The sequence below is a fragment of the Hylobates moloch genome, unplaced genomic scaffold, assembly GCF_009828535.3.
Source record: "Hylobates moloch isolate HMO894 unplaced genomic scaffold, HMol_V3 SCAFFOLD_13, whole genome shotgun sequence".
Taxonomy (NCBI): domain Eukaryota; kingdom Metazoa; phylum Chordata; class Mammalia; order Primates; family Hylobatidae; genus Hylobates; species Hylobates moloch.
Genome location: NW_026652288.1, coordinates 7,845,007 through 7,866,493, shown reverse-complemented (window position 1 = coordinate 7,866,493; position 21,487 = coordinate 7,845,007). Strand labels below are relative to the sequence as shown.

At 42.6% G+C, this 21,487-nt stretch overlaps 1 long non-coding RNA gene across 2 annotated transcripts in view; it reads left to right on the top strand.

Moving 5' to 3' along the window:
- Positions 1 to 20,927, top strand: part of LOC116480294 (uncharacterized) — a 50,929-nt gene extending 30,002 nt beyond the window's left edge. For both annotated transcript variants that reach the window (XR_004251246.2, XR_009209493.1), the window contains one exon: positions 20,812 to 20,927. This is a non-coding gene — a long non-coding RNA (uncharacterized LOC116480294). The remainder of the gene's footprint in view (positions 1 to 20,811) is intronic.
- The last annotated feature ends 560 nt before the right edge of the window (positions 20,928 to 21,487 follow it).

The window sequence follows — 21,487 nt, the reverse complement described above, 5'->3', positions numbered from 1 at the left end:
CTTGCACCCTGCCTCAGAAGTCAAGCAGCATTGCTTCCATTGCATTTTATTGGCTACACCAGCCAGCCAGAATGTGGGAAGGGCTACAGAAGGGCATAAGTATTGGGAAGTGTGGTTAACTGGCGGCGGAGAGGGGGACACCTTTGGAGAGTAGTTACTACAAGTGTGTTTCAGGCAATAATATTTAGTTTGCACTGAGTTCTACCTTCCTCGTGGTTAATGATATAACTTTGTCAAGAACTTGGTGATTGTAAAGAACTTGAACTGGCAATAGCACCACAAAATTGATTTTCTTTGTGTAAGAAAACTGAACCAGAAGAGTGTCAGATTTAATACCTAGGTCCCCTTAACAAGAGCCGGGATGACTATGTACAAATGTCCAAGCCTAGAGCTCCCCTGACAACCCAACCAGGGGCCAAAGTTTCCCAGTAATGGGGACTAGGAACACATTTCTGGCCAATTTGATTGCTACAAAATGACTTAAGAAAGGATGCCTTTTATAAAGCCTTTAAGCCTGATTTTAAGAAGTGAGGGCTTATTTGCACAACTGTTCCGCCTCCTGATTAGGGAGTACCCATGTCCTGTCTGGCTCCTTGACCCATGTATCAGCTTGTGAGGAGTATTCAGGGAAATCCTCTCTGAAGCCAGAGCAACTGAATATAAGTTAAGATGAGAAATTAAACTGGCTGCTCATTCCTTCTCTAGGAAGTTATCTTTCAATTATTGTTAAAGGATGGCTTCTTCAAAGCAAGCCACGTTGCTTGCTAAATCATTGCCAGAGACATACACATCACCAGGGAGCAGGACAGTTGGATTTTTAAGTTGTGTGCAGGAACGAAGCGTGATCTGCACTTCTGCATGCAGCCTTATTCCAGGAACTTTCCCACCATGCCCTGCTCCCTAGCAGTGGTTCTGCAGGTTGGTACTCTCCTGTTCACAGATCCACGAGTGACTCTGCCTAATTTGTGCCATTTTCCCTGCAATATTAGTTTTCATTTTTTTTTCCTCCTGCAAGCAGATTTCTTCTGCCATATGCTCATTTAATCCTAATTGTGGTGCATGAACATCTTGTGTACTTAGTGTCTGGGTCCCTGGAGGCTCCATGCAGCTGAGTGCCATGTGACCCACGAAACTGTGTCAGTCTCATTGGGCAGCTCCTGATAACTTAGACCTCCATTCCTGATTAAAAATAGGGGAAGTCCAGATTTCTTTTTGTACCTTCCATAGGAATGGTACACTGTTTGATTGCTCCCAAATTACATCATGCTTACACATGTGTTAGGGAAAAATATTACTATGGTTTGAGTGTTTATGTCCCTTTAAAATTCATGTTGAAACAGTCTCCAATGCAATGGTATTAAGAGGTGGGACCTTTGGGGCAGTGATTGAATAGGAGGGCTCCACCCTCCTGAAGGGTTAATGTCCTTAGAGACATGTCCCTTCTTGCCCTCCTGCCCTTTTGCCCATGTGAGGACATAGCAAGAGGTGCCTCAGTGAGGCAGAGAGCAGCCCTCACCAGGACCACACCTACCGTCACCTTGATCTTGGACTTCCCAGCCTCCAGAACTGTAAGCAATAGATGTCTATGACTTATAAATTACCTAGTCTAAGGTATTTTATTATAGCAGCCTGGAACTGACTGAGAGGGCCATGTGATGTGTTTTTAGCAGTTCTCTTTCCCTGAGTTCAGGACTCCAGAGTTTGAAACTGGCAAGTAAGGGCTGAAAGAAAGCATACCCAGTATCAGGAAAGTTGATTTTTAAAGTCCTCATTATGAAGAGTAGAACTTTCTCAGGCCTAGCAATTTGACAACATGACAACAGCATGACAAAAACAATCCTTCCCAGTAGGTCTTTTGGGAAACAGCCAAGGCATGCTTGCTTTCAAATGCACACCGTGTCAATGGGAAGTTTGGCTTCCATCTCCTCGTCATCAGCCTACCTGACACTGATGGTGAAGGACGAGGAGGAGGGCTGGGCAATGAACAGATCTTCCCTGCCCAGAGATGCTGTGTTCCCTCCTCAGGGCTGGACAGTGAGGGTGATTTGGGGCAGAACTGTAGCATCTCTACGTGATGACCACCTTTTGTGGTCTCTACCATCAGAGGGGTTTGGTGGCACCAACTTTTTGCTCAGCCCGAGGTGGCTGACTCAAGGCTATCAGTTCAATATGTTATGTCATTAATTTAATGTGGGGGTGTATTTTTAAATTTATTTTGAAATAAATGAGTACCGATTCCTTCAGACTTTTGGGGTGTTCGTGGGTTCTCTTGCCTCAAATGCTCTCCTCTCCTCTGTGTATCTGAAAAACTCCTACTTATGCCTAAAAACATCCCACAGCCAGAAGACGCCTTCCCTGAAGGCTCTGTTTGTATAATCACTACCGAACACACAGAATTGATCAACGAATGGTATTTTAAAAAATGTTCTCCCTTTTCATGTACCGTTTAGTGCCTTTGCAGGCCTCAATCAGTTCAGTCTCAGTTTTCACTGTTGCAGACTCTACTTTCACACAGAAGCTCCTCTAATCTTTATTATTTTTGTTGCCCTTCTTCTAGTTCTCTAATCTCTTTATGTAGACGTGTAGACATATTCACCAGAAAAGAATGAGGTATATCACGGGGAAATTAATCCATTTACCATTTCACAAAGATTTAATCTCATCGTTTTTCCTAAGAACTATGGATCGTCAACTCTGTAAAGGCTGAGAAATGCTTTTTGCTTACATTTATGGTTATGTTTAATAGTTTGGCTTGCTGTACAGGATAGTAGAAGACTCTGGGATTTTGAGAAATAGTCTACACCATTCCTTAAAACCTTCCTTGGTTGTTAAACAGCCCTCCTTCAAATCAGCCACAGTAGGAGTATTTACACCATGGGAATTGGCAAACACTTCAAATCAGGTTTTTTTTTTTTTTCTTTCTTTCTTTTTTAATGGTGAGCCAGTTTACTATCATACCACTGGTTATAAACAAGAATTCTGGCAACCAGGGTTTCATATGTGCAATATAGATTAACTTATGGTTCATGAAACATTGGTATTCTGTGAGACCATACTAGGTACTCATTTATAAATGGGTTTTTAAATAATTGTTGGATAAACACAATTAAAGATGATTTTCCTAATCAAAGGACTTATAGCCTTTAAAAATGATAATGTGCATTGGGAATATTCTAGACAGAGAGGGAGATATTGAAAATGAGGTGTTTCCTTCAATTATTTATCCAAAGGACTGCCTTTCCCCAGAATATCTATCTATTATTATGTCACTGGCCCCTATGAAATCCTGGCTTAGATTACTTCTCCTGAATGTATTATCTTAGATGCATCTTACTTGCTCCCTCCTTTCTTTCCTTTTTTCTTTCTTTTTTCCTTCCCTCCTCTCCGCTTGCCTCCCCTCCTCTGCCCTTCCCTCCCCTCCTCTCCCCTTCCCTCCTCTCCCCTTCCTTCCTCTTCCCTCCCCTCCTCTTCCCTCCCTTCCCTTTCCTCTTTCCTTTCCTTTTACCCTTTTTCTTTCCTTTTTTCCCTCCCCTCCCCTCCCCTTCCCTTTCTCTTCTCTTCAGCTTTGGGAAAGCTTCCTGCAGACCAGAGCCCTCCATGGACTAAGGGAACTCAAAGACTTCCTGGTGTGTTTCCTCATTCAGTCTATATTCGTCTATGCCTATCTTTCCCAGTTCTTACCCAATGTCACATTCGTGACAAAAACATCTCTATTACTAACACACAGTCTTTGAGACTTTGTGAAATATCTTTTTTGAAAGTCTAAATAGACTTGTAGTCTTTCTTTCTCCCCCAAGTATCTTATTCTCTTCTCTAAAATTCTAGTTAGGTATTACTGTAAGAAGAAGCTATGTGCACCCTCTCCCATAATTGTGCTTATGTTTTGGATGGCTCAGTCTACATGCAACGTGCACAGCAGCTCCAATCCAAATGCAGTGTAGCATGTGGCTTCTCATCACCATGACTCAGTGCCTCTGCTTGCACAAGGCTAGGACTATTAATACTGCTTAAATGGAATCAAATAATGAGGGTGATATTAAATGTTTCTTGTAAGGCAATTTTTTGTTATGTTATTAGATTTGTTTGGTGGCCCATTGATCTGAATTGTGAGAAACAGAAGCCATATTCAAATAGAATATTAAAAATTTCCAAGAAAATATTTTAATATGGAAGTAAAAATGAGTAAAGACACATACATTTTCCCAAGAAGATATGATTTACATGGTTCTTGGGGTCTGTGCTCTCGTGAGTTGCAGGTGTCATATTGAGATCTTACCTGGGGGGAAGGGAGCTACGAGTGACCTGAGACCCCTTCTGAATGACATAAACAAGTGACATTCCAAGTGATAGATGCCCTTGAGGTGTGAAAGATGGTGGTGACAGGATCCTGGACCTCTCACATAAATATTCATGAGCGTGCAAGCTGCTACATGGAGTCAGTTTGGCAATACGTAACAACTAAAAATGGGCTTAGATCTGATGATTTCACTTTCGCAAACTTAGACTGAGGAAATAACATACAGGATGTTTCCTGCAGCACCATTTATGAATTCAAAAAGGTGGAAAGTAATGTTTAGCATTGGGGGTTTTGTAAAGCACATTATGCTACATGTATAAAATAAATACTATATCAGTTATGCAAAATAATGAATATTGATCTATATTTATGGAAATGAGAAAATATGCATTATATATTGCTAAGTTTAAAAAGCTGGTCATGATACAGCCAGTTCATATAAATACATTTTTTGGATAAAATTTGCATATTGATATATGTAAAACCCACAAATGTATATGTGTATATATATATATGTGTGTGCGTGTGTATGTGTGTATAGGAAAAATCTGAAAGTTTATATATCAGGGTGTTAATGATGGATATCACTTAGGAGAATCAATATGGGTTACCTTTCTTTTTTGTGTTTTTATTATCTGATTTTCTAAACAACATTACTGTTATTTTAGTATATAGAAAAAAATAACCCTAAAGCTGTTGGTTTTGTCTCTCAGGCCTGGGCTTATTTCCAAGACCCTGAAATCTCTTACTTCTCGGAACCAGGAACCACCTTTTTCTTCCTGCTGGCCCAACTGTGTGTTCCCTGTCCCCAGTGCCTGCCTGACTGTGGGCAGAGGCCCGTGAGCTAGGTTTTCTGGGGCTCCATGTTCTGGAGCTGAGTTTACAGTAGGGCTGCTCAGTTTGCCTTTCTGGAATTCTGCCTTGTCACTGAGTCCCAATCCTAGTCCTTGATTTTTTATTTATTTATTTATTTTTTATTTTTTTTATTGCCGATTTCTGTCCTTAAGTCCTTGCCTTGTAATCTACCAGCATCCCAGGTCTCCCAGCAGCAGCTCCTCTGTTGATCTTCCCTGGTGTTGATGTGCCCCTCCCACCCAAGCTGTGGTCACAGGAATCCTGCAACCTGCTGACCGATGCTCTGCAGAGCTCCGTTCCTGGGGTCTGTCACACATAGAGATGGTGCCCTCACTGAAACATCTACCATGTGCTGTGACCAGCAGACTGGACTGCCTCTCTGTCCCTACAGTGAGTTCCTGGCCACATTGCCACTGTGTCTACCCATGCTTATGCATCTCCTTACAGCTTAGACCTTCCCCGGGCTGTCCAGGAATGGTGTCCATTCTCAGGTATGAATCTTGGAGATTCCACCTCCTTCTAGGCTCCAGACAATTCAACCCAGGACTGTTGCTAGGTAGGTGTTTGCATAACCATCAATACATTTGGATAAATCCGCCTGGTTAGGGGAATTCTGTGAGAATCAATGATATGCTGGGTGCAGGGAATCTTGTTTGAGAATTATTGGGATAGATTTTTTTTCACATGTAGTTATTATTTTTTAAAATTCAGCAGTTTTTTGGGTACAGGTGGTTTTTGGTTACAGGGATAAGCTTTTTAGTGGTAATTTCTGAGCAGTGTACACTATACCTGATAAGTAGTCTTTTATCCCTCATCCCTCTCCCACCCTTCCCCTGAGTCCCCAAAGTCCATTATATCATTCTTATGCCTTTGCATCCTCATAGCTTAGCTCCCACTTATAAGTGAGAACATACGATATTTGGTTTTCCATTCCTGAGTTACTTCACTTAGAATAATGGCTTCCAGCTCCATCCAAGTTGCTGCCAAGGCCGTTACTGTGTTCCATATTATGGCTGAGTAGTATAGAATGATGGATCTTTTGAGAATTTGGTGAAAGGATTCGTGTCCTGGCATTTTAGGGTGTGATGAAGACTTCTGGCTCTCCCATCATTTCCCTTATCCCCATTCCCCGTGGGGGCTGCTTTCTGATCGGGAAAGGAAGATGCTTTGTCAGTGGGGTATTACTACCTGTGAGGGTTTGTCTGTGAACAGCTGGACTTCAAGATGGTGTCCCAGCCCCAATTTAGGCTGTTGTGATGGCAGGAAGGCATTTCTAGCCTAGTGCCCATTTTCACCACCTCTTCCTTATTCCCACTGTGGATAATCATCTACTCCGCTTTTCCCTGGGTTGCCTCAAAACTCAGACTTCGTAAGTGCCGGCTTCAGTCTGTGAGCTCCACTTTCTTTTGGTGCCTTCTCCCCTATCCCGTCTTCATCTCTGGTGCCTTCACTGTGTTGATCCTTGTTATGGTTTCAATGTGCCTCCTCCAAAATTCAGGTGCTGCTGATGTGATGGTATTAAGAGATGGGACCTTTGAGAGGTGACTAGGCCATGAGGTTGCTCTCTTGTAGATGGTGGGATCAGGTCCCTTTATAAGGGGGCTCGATGCGGGGAGTTTGTTTTCTCTTGCCCTCTGCCTTCTGCCACGTGAGGACACAGTAAGAAGGCCCTTACCATATGCTGGCACCTTGATCTTCGACTTCCCAGGCCCCAGAAGTGAGGAATGCATTTCTGTTTTTCATTAATTGCTCAGTCTCTGGGATTCTGTTCCAGCAGCCCAAACAAACAAAGAGAGTCCTTCAGCCCCCATTTCCACGAACGGCAAAGATTTATGGGGGTGGGGCCATAATTTAATCCATCCTCTGGCCCCTAAAAATTCATGTATTTCTCACATGCAGAATGCATTTCTACCGATTCTTTTTTTTTTTTTTTTCTTTTTTGAGATGGAGTCTCACTCTATTGCCCAGGCTGGAGTGCAATGGCGTGATCTTGGCTCATTGCAACATCTGCCTCCCAGGTTCAAGTGATTCATTCTCCTTCTTCAGCCTCCCAAGTAACTGGGATTACAAGCATGTGCCACCACACCTGGCTAATTTTTGTATATTTAGTAGAGACGGGGTTTCACCATGTTGGTCAGGCTGGTCTTAAATGCCTGACCTCAGGTGATCCACCCGCCTCGGCCTCCCAGAGTGCTGGGATTACAGGTGTGAGCCACTGCGCCCGGCCCATTTCTACCCATTCTATTTGCTCAAACAATCAAAAGGCCCCAGCTAACCACAGGAGGCTCTGACAGGTACCTTGTCTGCAAGGGAGGCTTTTAAAGACAGGTTTACAAAATGCAGAATCCTTTTGCACCATGAACTCAGTTGATACAATTTCAGGCAGAAAAATCAGGCCTGACACAGACAGATAAAATACTAAAATAATGCTGTTTTAAAATATGAAAACAAGGCTCAAAGGGCTTTAGTGAGCGGCTGAAAGTCAGAATTTGTGGAGGAGGCAGTGGGGCTAGGTCATGAGCCCTTTTGGCTATCTGCTCCTCCCATTCTGCAATACTCATTTGTCTATGTCTTGTCTAGCAGGAATTGATTTATTGATGTGTGGCCTCAGAATCAATGCATTTTTTTCCAGTACGATGTGTGATATGCATGGTATAGTGCGGAACAGATGAAAACAAGTAACTAAAAAAATCAGAACCTACCTAGAAATAACCATCTCTGGTTCTCATAACTGTCAGTATCTTCTTTTTCCAGGCTGTTTGGAATTTGATTTCAAAGATTCCATTGTTTTGAAATGAGCTTGAAAAGCGCACGAATTATGCTTGTAGAGGGGATGGAGAGGTCCCGCTTTCTGTCCAGGAGAACCTGGGAGGATGTTTTTGCTCTCTTCTCCCAGCTCACTTTGTCACTCCATTTGTGTCAGCGCTGGGCCAAGCAGGGCTGTAACTCCCTATGCACAGTGGCTGCTTTTTCCTTTGGCTTGGTTGAATATCCTGATAAATAACGCGCAGTCTTCAGCTGTTCAAATGATGTTCCTTTTTCTAAGCAACACTTCTGTGTCCATTTCTACTGTTGTAGGCTTTGCCTCAATAGGTAAATAATGTACATGAGTACAGTGGGACTAGGTGTTAGGTGCAATTGAACAAGTGGCAGTGGAAAGAGAGCGTGAGGTGTGAGTTGCCTTGGAGTAACTAGGTTCTCTTCTTGCTGGGACCCAGATACTCTTGTGGCAGGTCCGGCATGCAATTTACTTAAAATTATTTTCTCTCTCTCTTCTCATCCCTTTCCCTTCTAAAATTCATTTTGTAGATCAACACTATGTCTCCTGTGTCAAGTAATTGATAGAAATGCCTTTTCTCATTTAGAGACCACTTGCAAAAGAGAAAATTATTTTTCCAATGGAAGTTAGGCTTTAAAATTTTTGCCAGGGTGTGAGCTATAGAAATGGTGCTATTAGAGTATATCCATTGTAAATTATGCAATTGTACCATTTAAACTTATTAAAGTCACGCTTTACTACACAAAGCAATTTTTGGTTATCACAAATGTGACTTGTTTTGCATCACTATGAGGTCTATGCTGTTGGGTGATGTTCCCTAAAGAAGTCTTGCAGTTAGACTTACAGAGTGAAAGTGAACCGTGTGTGGACACCTGAGAGATTCTTCTCGCAAATACAGAGTTATTTATCATCTGCTAGTCAGCAGAGAGGGAAAGCATAAAGGATCACCCATAGAAATTTGGAGTAGAAAGCAGGTGCATTGAGTCCTCATCTCTGTTTCTTTCACTGTCTCAATGATTCACCCTGTCACTGGTCACTGTAGTCTATCCAGCTTTGTGCCTCAGTTTCCTAATCTGCACATGTGTCGTATGATTATTGGAGGGTTAAGTGAAGTAACACATGTAATGTTCTTAAAACAGAGCCTGGCATGCAGTAAGCACATCATGATTGTTAGGTATTATGGTTGTTATAATACCATTAACAATCCAGACTGAAATTGGATCCTACTCCTCAAAGAGAATGCTCAGCTGAACAGAATCATGAAACAGCAGGCCTTCCACAGCCACCACATGCCCCTGGGACATAGGGTGCAGTGCGTAGGAATGTGGACAACCAATTAGGAAGGACTTACAAAGTGGATATCATGCTTCTTGGAGCCTGAAGGCCATAAAATTTGCTTGAAGAAAAACCCATTAGGAGTGGCCAGTATAGTTGGAATCAGATGCCTTCCAACAATATATAGAGAGATGAGGTCCTGAGAGAAATTGCACGTATTTTGATCATTTTATAACAAAACCTCCCAGATTGTATGACTTGAACCTCATATGTCAATCTTATTACTAGACACAGTGTCAGCTTAGTGTCACAATGCTCATGATGATGTGTTTTGACAGCAACATCTGTCACCCCTCCCATGGCCTCTGTTTATTTGGCTGGTGTAGCTGACGTTGTGGGGATCCCCTTTCCTTCAGCTCTTTCTTGTCCATTTCTCCCAAACTCCATGGACTCTCTGAGGAAATGCTGCTTCAGATGGAGGAGGAAGGACCTCTGGCACCAGCTGGTTTTGCAGCTATGACCTCTAATCACATGCTTAAAATCCATCTGACAAAGAACATGGGGTTGCATTACAGACATCAAAAAATATTTGAGTATCCGTCACACACAAGGCCCTTGGGAAGAGTAAATGCGCAGGATTTGTAACGAGGCTCAGTTACAGTTGCAGTAAAGGTGAGAGTTGCAATAAAACCCAAAGCCAAAGCTCACTTCTCTGAGAAGGTGCAGCCACCTCTCCTAACCACACTTTTACCAGCATTGTTAACAAGTCCATCTACGGGTATGTTCTGGTTTCATTTGTAGTAAGATGATGCGTGAAGCTTTTCTTGTGCAACTAAGACCCATAGTTGAAAACAAAATGTGTTAAGTGTTCTCATATTCTAAAGAGAGTTTTAGAAATTAATGTTGGACACCTTCCATAGGCCCTATAAACACCAGCCACCATCCTAGCACTGCCATCCCCAGGAAGTCGGGTGGCTGGCGTTCTTGGGTGCATAGAGTCTGTGGAGGTGGGGGAGTTCCACAATAGAGGGTGGTGTCTTTCCTTGAAGTCAAGGGCAGGTCTCCAGGGGAATTATTAGGGCCCATGGAAGTGTCTGCAGCATGACGAGCCTGGCAGCTTTCTCCCTCTGGACACTTGCTGAGCTCCAGAAGTCCCAGGTCCCGTCTTGGTGCTGCTGTCAAAGTGGAATCTGGGGGAGTCTTTAGGAGAGCTTCACACAGGTTCCCTGCAGTTGGAGGATGTGCTCAGCCATAGAGGCTGTTGTTTATTTTGGGTCCAGAGATTTCTGAAGGCAGGAGGCAAGCTGAGACCACAGTATTATATGCCTGGGAGAAAGACGCAGGTCACCCTCACCCCATTCCAGCTTTCCGAGTCCATTAGAAGGTGTAGAAGAGGTCTCAGGTTCCTGTGGCTCCATGTGGGAGAGGATGGAGGTTACTGGAGGTGTGAGATCCTTGAGACTATGGTTACAGGGTGCCCAGAGGGGGCACGGCTTTCCTTGCTCAAGAGGCCAAGGATTAGCTGAACACTATATGCAGGAGACCACACAAACTAACCACCTCTTTAGCAGAGGCGCAGGCACCAGATGATTCCTTTGGAAATGATTCCCCTGATGGCCCCTCTTCCAGGGCCAGACCCCCCTCCTCATCCCCCTTCAGACCTGGGTAGCAGCTTCCTGCTGCTAGGTCCTGGGTCTTTAAGTCACCCTGCTGGTTCCTTTAACCTGCTCGCCCCTCTGGAAACAGTCTCTTCAATAAGCTCTTCAATAGCCCTTGGATGTGCCATCTTGGTCCGCCAGGACCCTGACAGATGTACCAGCCTCCTCATTCAGCCTTCCTCCCCTGACCCAGCCTTCCAGACATGGCCACGGGCCAGGAGCATCAGCACTACCTGAGTTTGTTGGCAATGCAAGACCTCTGGCCTACCCTGTTCCGAGGGAGTCAGAATCTGTATTTTCAGAAGACCCACGTGACCTGTGTGCAAATTTGAAAAGTGCCTATGGGAGATGGGGAGGAGGGGTAATGAAGATAAAATCACCCCCACCCTACATTCCATGGCCTGTTCAGATACTAGCCAGGCAGGCTCCCCAGACACCTGCTGCCCACATTCTTCTTTCTTGTCTCCCATGGGTAGAGACGCTGCACATCTGATCTGGACTTACGCCGCCTGGGTTTGAATCTTACCTGTCCTGCTTGCTGGCTGTGCAGTTCTGGGAGAGTTCTTTAACCCTGCCTGTTTCCTTGTTTGTCCAGTGGGGATAATAATTGTGCTGGCCTAACAGGGTGGAGACGATTAAACAGCATGACACCTAAGGGGCAAGGGAACTAGCCATGTGGCTGTATGAGGGAAGAACAATCCCAGCAAGGAAGGCCAGCAAAGGAGCCCCGCAAGTGGAGGGCAGTGCCTGCCACAGCGTGACTCAATGGCTGCTGAGGAATATTGGTAGTGGAGGTGTCATTTTGGGTAGGAGGTAATATACAGGCTGGAAAATCCAATTTTCTATTTCTACTCATAAATAGAAGACAATCACCTGAAATGATCATCACGGCAGCATTTGTATTTACTTTAGAGTCAGCAAGGCCCTTTCAAAGACACAATACAGATAACTTAGAGGATAAGAAGTAAAGCCATGGAAAGATCCCTCCACCCTGCACTCAGTCAGATGGAGCGCTTCCAGAGTCAAGTTTACTGTAAATGAATCCCTGCTCCCAAATGTAATTCTGCAGATGCACTTTGATTTCACAGCCACTGATCAATAATTCATTTGGCTTGTGACTGCCGATGACATGATTTAATATGTCCAGCTAAATTACGTTCCTATGGGAACATTCACGCATACCAAAGGAAAAAATTACAATTATTGTAGTGCTGGCCTCTAATTGAAGCAAGCCTGCATGCAGGCCTAGACTTGTTATTTGAAGAAATAATTTAAAAAAAGTCATGATCAAATCAATAGGGGACCTAAGTGCAGAGAACTCTTTATGAATCCAGGACTATGGAGGGGCCTTCTATTAATGTCACTCCCTAATCAGGAGCAGCTGGATTGGGCACTGATATGGTTAGGCTTTGTGTCCCCACCCAGATCTCATCTTGAATTTTAATCCCTATAATTCCCAAGTGTCAAGGGAGAGACCAGGTGGAGGTAATTGAATCATGGGGGTGCAATTTCTCCCATGCTCTTCTCGTGATAGTGAGTGAGTTCTCATGAGATCTGATGGTTTTTTTTTTTTATTTTATTTTTATTTATTTATTTATTTTATTTTTATTTATTTATTTTTTGAGACGGAGTCTTGCTCTGTCACCCAGGCTGGAGTGCAGTGGCGCAATCTCGGCTCACTGCAAGCTCCGCCTCCCGGGTTCACGCCATTCTCCTGCCTCAGCCTCTCCGAGTAGCTGGGACTACAGGCGCCCGCCACCACGCCCGGCTAATTTTTTGTATTTTTAGTAGAGACGGGGTTTCACCGTGGTCTCGATCTCCTGACCTCGTGATCCGCCCGCCTCGGCCTCCCAAAGTGCTGGGATTACAAGCGTGAGCCACCGCGCCCGGCCCTGATGGTTTTATAAGGGGCTCTTCCCTGCTTCGCCAGGCACTTCTCCTTCCTGCTGCCTTGTGAAGGTGCCTTGCTTTCCTTTCTGCCGTGACTGTAAGTTTCCTGAGGCCTCCCCAGCTGTGCAGAACTGTGAGTCAATTAAACCTGTTTCCTTTATAAATTACCCAGTCTCAGGCAGTTCTTTATAGCAGTATGAAAATGAACTAATACAGGTACTGTTTATAAATACCTACCACTGAGATTAGGACTGGAAAGGCAAAGGTGACAAGCACCCAGGAGAATTACAATTGTTTGGAGTAATCCCAAGTACTCACTCCAACTTCCCAAGAAGCAATGTCCTCATTTTTACCCTTGGCTGTGATCTCTGTTTAGTTCCCTGCAATATTCTCTTGGCCTCTCCTTGTCTAGAGGTTGTGAGAGATGTGGAGTGAAAGGGCAGAAGTAACCAGGCACAGGTTTGAGGACACCTTAATGGTGGAATGTTACTTGATTCCAAGGCTTGGTTTCTATTAAAAAAGGGAATCTAGTATCCAGGGGATTTTGTATGAGACTAAATTAAACGCTGGAAAGAGCCAGAATAACACACCTCCTCTGTTTTCACTGTGGTTAAACACTTTGTGTCATGTCTGACATCTTTTTCCTTACATTGGGAATTCTCTTTCTCTGCTGTCACTGTCCTTGAAAGTAACAGCAACCCCAGTATAAAGTAGTAGTTAAAAGCATTGGACTTGGCCAGACTGCCTGGGTTCAAATTGTCACTCCATTGCTCACTGGCTGTATGATCTTGGGAAGTTACTTAACTTCTCTGTTTCAGTTTTCATATCCGTAAAATAGGCTTAATTATATCGTCTTACCCCTATGGTTGTTATGAAGAGTAAATGAGTTTTAATGGGATTCCATTCTTAGTGCAGTGCTTGGTATATATTATACTTATGATATAATAAATGTTAACAACGTAACAATATACATTTATTTTTGTTATTCTTTTTACCAGTGGTTTCCTAACTGGTGCCTCTACCTCCAGTCTTTCTATCCCAATCCACCACTGTTCACATCACTGCCAAAGTGAAATTCGTTCAGCCACATGGTAATTGGACTCTACCAACCTCCAAACCGCATGTCCTGTGCGTTCAGCTATCAGAGGGAAGCAGAGCGTGGCAGGGTGAATTGCAGGGGCCTGGGTCAGCAGGGGTAGAGATCAGTCTTCTATTTCGTCTATGGACCAAAGAGTCACATGGTCCTAGTTAACTTCAAGGGAGACTCGAAGTATAGCCTCTTTATGGCACTAGGAAGAAAACAGATGAGGTTTGTGACAGGTGCTGATCTCTGTCCCAGGTCTTGAGGCAGGAAGAACTTGGACTGTTAGATGAACAAAAAGAAGGCCACTTTGCTTAGAGTTTGGCAAGCAAGGGGATGAATGAAAACAAACGAGGACAAAGGTTAGGCTGGAACAGCTCCTGTCGGCCACGTTCAGGAATTTTGACTTTATTCCAATATAAATTGGAAGTCTTTATAAAAAGTTTTATGCCAGGGGGTGATATGAACATATGTATGTCTTAAAGAGACCTGCTGGTGTGAAGAACTAATCAGGGAGTGGATTAGTTTCCCATTGCTGCTGTAATAAATTACCACCAGTTTGGTGGCTTAAAACAGCACATATTTCTTCTGTTACTGTCTGGAGGTCAGAAGTCGAAATCGAAGGGTCAGCAGAGCTGTGTTTCTCCTAGAGGCTTCAGGAGAGAGTCTGTCTCCTCGATTTTTCTGTTTCCTCAAGGCCTTCTGTGTTCCTTGGCTCACGGTCCCTTCCTCGGTCTTCAGAGCACATCACTCCAGCCTCTCATTCTGTTGTCCCATCACCCTCACTTCTTCTGACTGTAACGGACTGCTTCCCTCTTATGTGAATCCTGTGATCACACGAGGCACACCCAGATTATTCAGGAAAATCCCCCTACCTCAGCAGCCTTTATTTAATCACAGCTGTGAAGTCCCTTTTGCCGGGTAAGGTGACAAATTCAAAGAGGTTCCCGGGATCTGAAGGTGATAACCATTCGGCTGGCCCAGGAACAATGATGGTGGCAAGATGACTGGTTAAAATATTGTCATCATTGTCCTAAACCACGACGGGGTAAAGAGAAGGGCATGGCCTTGAAAGCGATTTAGGAGGCAGGATCCACAGGTGTTGGTCCTTGACTGGTCCTGGGAGATAATAAAGAAGGAAAGACAAAGAAAAAAGCTCAGGCCTCTTGCTTGCATGTAATTCATGAGATGATGAATGGAATCATTTGAAGAGTCTATTCAGCAGCTAATGATGAGTAAAAATTCTGAAATTGTCTGTAATTTATAAGGTTTATGACAAGGAAGGAACTCGTAATTATAAACTGGTTATCACTGGATATTATACACTGATTTTGCCTGAATCATTAATTAGCAAATGAATCAACAGCTGCTGATAACTCATAAACAAGCTATTCTAAATTATTCTTTAAAAAGTACCATGCAGTAAAGGGAAAGACCTATCGAGGTGAAGATTGAGAAATATTCTTTAGAATTATTTTTATGTTTCAGGGCATATTTTTAAAACTGTATTTGTGAATTATCAACTTTCACTCAAAAAGCCAAAGTAAAGGTTACAATAAATTCAACACTTTAATTTAAAAATTAATGTGGAATAAACAGTTGTCTGTTTTCCAAAGTCTCAAGGCCATTTTGTGATTTTTGTTACCCTCCAATGGTTGTGGGCCTTAGCTTTGATTTCACTTTTGCTCCTCTTTCTTTTTTCAGTTCTGTTCCAGTGATCTATTGCTGCATAGTAAACTACCCCACATGTATTAGTCGTTCTCATTCTGCTATGAAGACATACTCTAGACGGGGTAATTTATAAGGGAAAGAGGTTTAATGGGCTCACAGTTCCACATGGCTGGGGAGGCCTCACAATCATGGCAGAAGGTGAAGGAGGAGCAAAGGCACATCTTACATGGCGGCAGGCAAGAGAGAGCATGTGCGGGGAACTGCCCTGTATAAAACCATCAGATCTCAGAGACTTATTCACTATCACAAGAACAGCATGGGAAAATCCTGCCCCCATGATTCAATTAACTCCCATGGGTTCTTCCCACAACACGTAGGGATTATGGGAACTGCAATTCAAGATGAGATTTGCGTGGGGACACACCCAAACCATATCATCACAATGTAGTGACTAAATATAATAACAATTTTTTAATTTTTTGAGACGGAGTCTTGCTCTGTTGCCAGGCTGGAGTGCAGTGGCATGATCTCAGCTCAACAAAGCTCTGCCTCCTGGATTCAAACCATTCTCCTGCCTCAGCCTCCCAAGTAGCTGGGACTACAGGTGTACCCCACCACGCCTGGCTACATTTTGTATTTTTAGTAGAGACAGGGTTTCACTATGTTGGCCAGGATGGTTTCGATCTCTTGACCTTGTGATCCACCTGTTTCGGCCCCCCAAAGTGCTGGGATTCGGCCTGAGCCACTGCGTCTGGCCAATAACCATTTTATCATGCTTTATGATGTTGTGGATAAGGGTTTCAGGAAGGGCCTAACTGATGAGCCTTCTGTTTCACTTGGTGTGGACCAGGACTGCACAGTGGAGTTCACTGGGGGCTGGTCTGGACCATCCCAGACAGCTTCATTCCCATACTTAGAGCCTTGGCAGGGTGGGCTGCAGGGGTGGGCTCAATGGGACCCTCCCTACCTCCCTGTCCCCTCAAGTCTTCTTCACACAGTCTCTCCATCAGGGGCAATAGAGACTCCTTACATGAGAGCTCAGGACTCCAAGGGGCCAAGGTGAAAGCTTCCAGTTCTCCTAAAGGCAAGTCTTGGAACTGGCCTAGAGTAGGGTTGCCAGCTTTAGCAAATATGAGAGAATGCCCAGTTCAGTTTCAATTCCAGATGAATAACACTAATTATTAGTATAAGAGTGTCTCAAATATTGCATGGAACATAGTCATGCAGAAATTGTAATTTATCTGAAATTCAAATGGGGCTGAGTGTTGTGTATTTTTTCTGACAGCCATAGCCTGGAGTCACTTTCACAATCCTCTATTTGTCAAAGCAGCCCCTGAGTAGTCCAGGTCCAAGGGGAGGGAAAATAGAACTCATATCTCCGTGAGACAAGTGTCAAACAATGTGTGGCTTTCTTTAATTTGCCACCCCCACTGAAGTTCTCCTGAGATTTACTCACGTTTGGGACCTAGAAACTGTAAGTACTGATGCTTTCTGTGCCTTCATATGTGGTCTTGAGTGCTTAGTGACTCCAGGCCACAATTTGCCTCAAGTCACAATAACCTTAACACAGCAGGCAGCATAGCACCCGTGGAAAGTTCCAGATAGATCTGCCTGTGAATCCTGCATTACCTGAGGCAAGTACCTTAATCTCTTGGAGTCTCAGTTTTCCCCACTTGTTTCATGGTTATCAAAATGACCACACAGGTCACAGCAAGGATCTGTACCTTTAAGAAGGATCTTTACTTTTAAAAAGAGGTAAAAAAAGGAATAAAAAACAAAGCACCCAATAACAAAACATTTTTTTTTCCATCAAAGGGGCTGCTATTCCTATTACTTTTTAGCAAGTAGAAGAGATATGAAATTAGAAGAGGTGGATACTAATAGTATCATTAGAATACTAGCGATAATAAGATTTAGGAGTTGAGCCAACTACTTGAACCCCACAGACTTCTGGCTCCCTTGCAATGTGGAAAATGCCAAATTGTTGAGTGAGTTTAGCATAAAAGTGAATGCAACTCTTCCAGCCTTTGACCAAGGAGCCTCTTCAGGAACAATATTTTAAATGTTTTAATATTTTTAAACCAATGTCGATGACTGTGGAAAGGAAGGATTAGATGGGGCAGTCACCTCTTAGAGGACATCGATTTTCTGTAACCCCAATACAAGCCTTTCGATGTATCCTAACTTGCTATAAATATTAAATTATTTATCTTTTTAACATTTTGAATGATTTTATCTTATCCATCATACTGCTGTTTATAGGCTGCAAATTAAAAATGGTAAAAGGCCATTTATGTGCACAAAAGTGCCTTTCCACGTGGTTGCTTTGGTTGTGATTGCAAAGCTCATGGATGTACCCTGGACTTGAGTGACACCTGTCTGTTCTGTTCTTACCCCGTTGAGCTCTGTATACAGTGAGTGCTCTTCAGATCCTTGGGAGGAGAACTGGGGAAGCATAGCCGGATTTATTTGGAGTCAAAACATTCATTCATTAGAGGCAAAATATTTGACAAAATGCATTTTGAAAAATAAAAATGAGTTTTAGGGCCTGTCATAGCCAATAAAATTCACTTAGATGAAAGGCCCAATGTGTAATAAAAATGTCTCATTTAAGAAATTAAATGATCCTGTCATTTATAACAAGGATTAATAGAATTTTAAAATGGAATGAGCTCAAATGAAGCTCGGTGAGTCACAGTGGCCTTTCACATTTGCAATATTCCTAAGATAATTATTAATTAACACACCAGAAACGATTTTAATGTAACATTATGGTGCAGATTTAAACACCCAAATGGAAAATGCTTCTTATTAAGGTTTCTCATGCTTTCTTAGAATTAAAATGCTAAACTAATTAAAACCAAAGGTACTTTTAAAACAGTTTGCTTCCAAACAGATTTTTAATATATGCCAAGCTGAGTTATCAGCCTAGAGCTATTTTCTTTTGCTAGAATCAGAAATCTATTAAAAATGGAATTTCTAATAGATGTCCTAATAGCCTCTGCTCTATCTCCACGTAATCTGGGTGGCATTCATGCCATTAAAGAAGAACTTGGGGCTAGAATTTGGAGTGGTGTATTTAAAAGTATTAGTCAAAACTTTCTGAAAGATAAATCACACTTTCTGACTACTTTGCTTGAAATATTTCCATGAACTTCCATTGCCCCTAGCGTCAATTTCAATATCCTCACTATGACCTAGAAATCTCTATAGGGTCTGGCCTCTACCTGTTTTTCCTCCTTCATCTCATTTTGGATGTTTTTGTTATTGTATTTCAGACATTTTAGACTTATAATTTTGTTTTGTTTTTCCACGTGCCTAGCTTATTCCTGTCCTAAAGCATTCTTGTATTTTCAATTCCTCCTGGAATAGTCTTCCAAAACTTGTCACACAGCCTGTTACCTTCTCTCCATTCTGGTTCTAGGCTGTACTATGCAGTATAATTCCAGTCTGACTCATCACCTCTGTTATTTTCTGCCCCTTAAAACTAGAATGCAAGTTCCATGCAGGCAAGGCCCTTTTCCACCTGCTCAAATCCGGGTCCTAGGTACCTACAAAAAAGCTCGATAAACATTTGTTGAATGAACAAAGGCACTTATGCCATCTGGAAATTGTAACAAGAAATGATTACACAAAAGCTGGCTAAGAAAAAGACATCAGTTCTTAAAGAAGTTGCTGGTGTCTCATTGTGAGACCTTGAAGAAATTTAGATAAAAGTGTGTGGTCAGGAAGTGGGAAACATACATATAATATGTTGGGCTAATCTCTGAATCAGAGAAAGAACAAGCAAAAAGGATGACATTGAAATGCACAGCTCAGAGCAACGCCAGGCTCGAGCGGCGATAGGAACTGCTTGGTTGACTTGTCTCTTTCTGCTCCTTCTTTTTTTAAAGGCCCAATTTGTTTTTTTTCTAGGTTTGAAAGTATTCAAAAAATGCTTGTTAAATGGTTATTTGGGAGTCCTAATTTTCTGTTTTTTTTTTTTTTTAAATTGCTCATGGTTAATGTTGGTTCACATTAGCTCGTGGTTATGAATAAAGGACTTATTTATAAGTTGACAAGATTGCTCTATTTTGCCCTGTCCCCCTCTCTTTTATGAAAGAGTCACTCTAGCCTCACCCCATCACCTCTACTCAATCCAGCTTTCTGATCGGCAGCATCTGGTACCCAATGTGTTGATGAACCTCATGCTTCTGTGGAAGCTTGCTGGAGTTCTGGAGGAACATTCTACAGAAAAACGTGTCTTAGCAATTTTGGTGAAATTATAATTTTTTATATTCTAGGATAATGATTGCCCTTTTTCATCCTCTGTCTAAATTACTCATCCACATATATCCTTAAATTATGCTTTTTTACTAATTTATAAGAAAGGTCTAAACCAGTCAGCAAGTAGTACATGTCATCATAAATAGGTTAAAATGGGACTGACATGTTAAAAAAAGGGCTCAATATATGGTACCTGTTAATAATAATAAATGCAAATAAAATGTCTAAAGGAAAAAGAAAATTTCATTATGGCCCTATAATTTTTCCATTGGCCTTATCAGATTAACAGCAATTACTATAGGTTTCCTTTAGTGTTATTCTAATATAATTTGAAAAAATAAATTTTAATCAGAGAATCTATCTATATATGTGTATATTCTACATATAATACGTATACTTAATAGGCAATTCAACAAATCTATATTGAACGTCTCTGTGAGCCAGGACCATACCAGACCCTGGGGACACGTGAATGAGTAACAATTCCAGCCCCTGGGAAGGTCAGCCCTGTCCAAGAATATACATTAATAGGAATTAGCTCTACCACTTCTGAAATCTTAAAAATGTAATTTCTGATTCAAAACATTGAGCGACCACTCTCTGTTCGCCCTTAATCAAATTTTTTTTCAAGAAGACAAACCAACAAAGAATGTATAACAGTAGCCTGCTGTGAACATTCTCATATTGTTCATTTCTGAACAACGGTGGCAGGGATCTGGGGACCCGAAATAAAGAAATGATCGATTTTAGGAAAACATCTTGATCCGTGGAGACAGCAAGGATTTTGGAAATATGGATGGCCCCACTGGAATCCCTCTCCAGCCTCTAGGAGCTGTTTGATGCTAGTTAAGTGAATCTCATCGACTCTTCTTTACAGCTTCTGATAAACAGAGGTAGTATGGATCCTTGCAGCGTTAGGAGAATCATTCAAGGTGACATATGTGAAAATGCCAAGCACAGTGCCACTCCCTATGCTGGAACTGCTCAGCTCTCAAAAGTGATCACAATTAGTTTTGACAGGGTACTGATTTGTTTGCAGGTGTGCGTCTAGACCCTTCACCTGGCGCCTGTGGCTGGTCTGTGCTGTACGGCTTGTTCCGGGTTTCCTCTGCACCTACTGGTGACTGCCATACAGCTTCATTCTGTACACGTTTTACCTACGGGAAGCTTGGTTGAACATTGAACATTTTGCTCTCAATTCCTAGTGACTTAATGTGTGGGCTGTTTTAATTATTTATGCAATAAACGTTGATAACCCTCATAAACAAAAACTGTTTGGAATTCTCAATTGTTAGGAGTGCAAAGGGTCCTCAGACCAAAAAGTTTGAGAACTGCTCATCTGTTGGATCAGGTTTAAGCTGAACTGGATCTGTGGAATGAGGATTCGTTCCTCTCATCATTTATTAGTGATTTCACCAACTCTAACTGAGCGTCTATTTTATGCAAATTATTTGACTATGTTTTGGGAAGGATAACATAGAGCAATGGATGACCCATTCTTTCTGCCTTTGAGAAACTGACTACGAGTTGATCTGGATGGTTGGAGGTGTAAGTTGTGCTCTGTGTGTTAGGAGAATGGTTGCTGGCCCACTCTACAGGACAGCTTGCTATGCACAGCGCTGGTGGACAAGCTCTTGGTGTTTCTGGGCAGGTGTTTCTGCACAGCAGTTGAGGTGGTGATGCTGGTGACACGCAGGACAGCAGCTGCTGTTTCT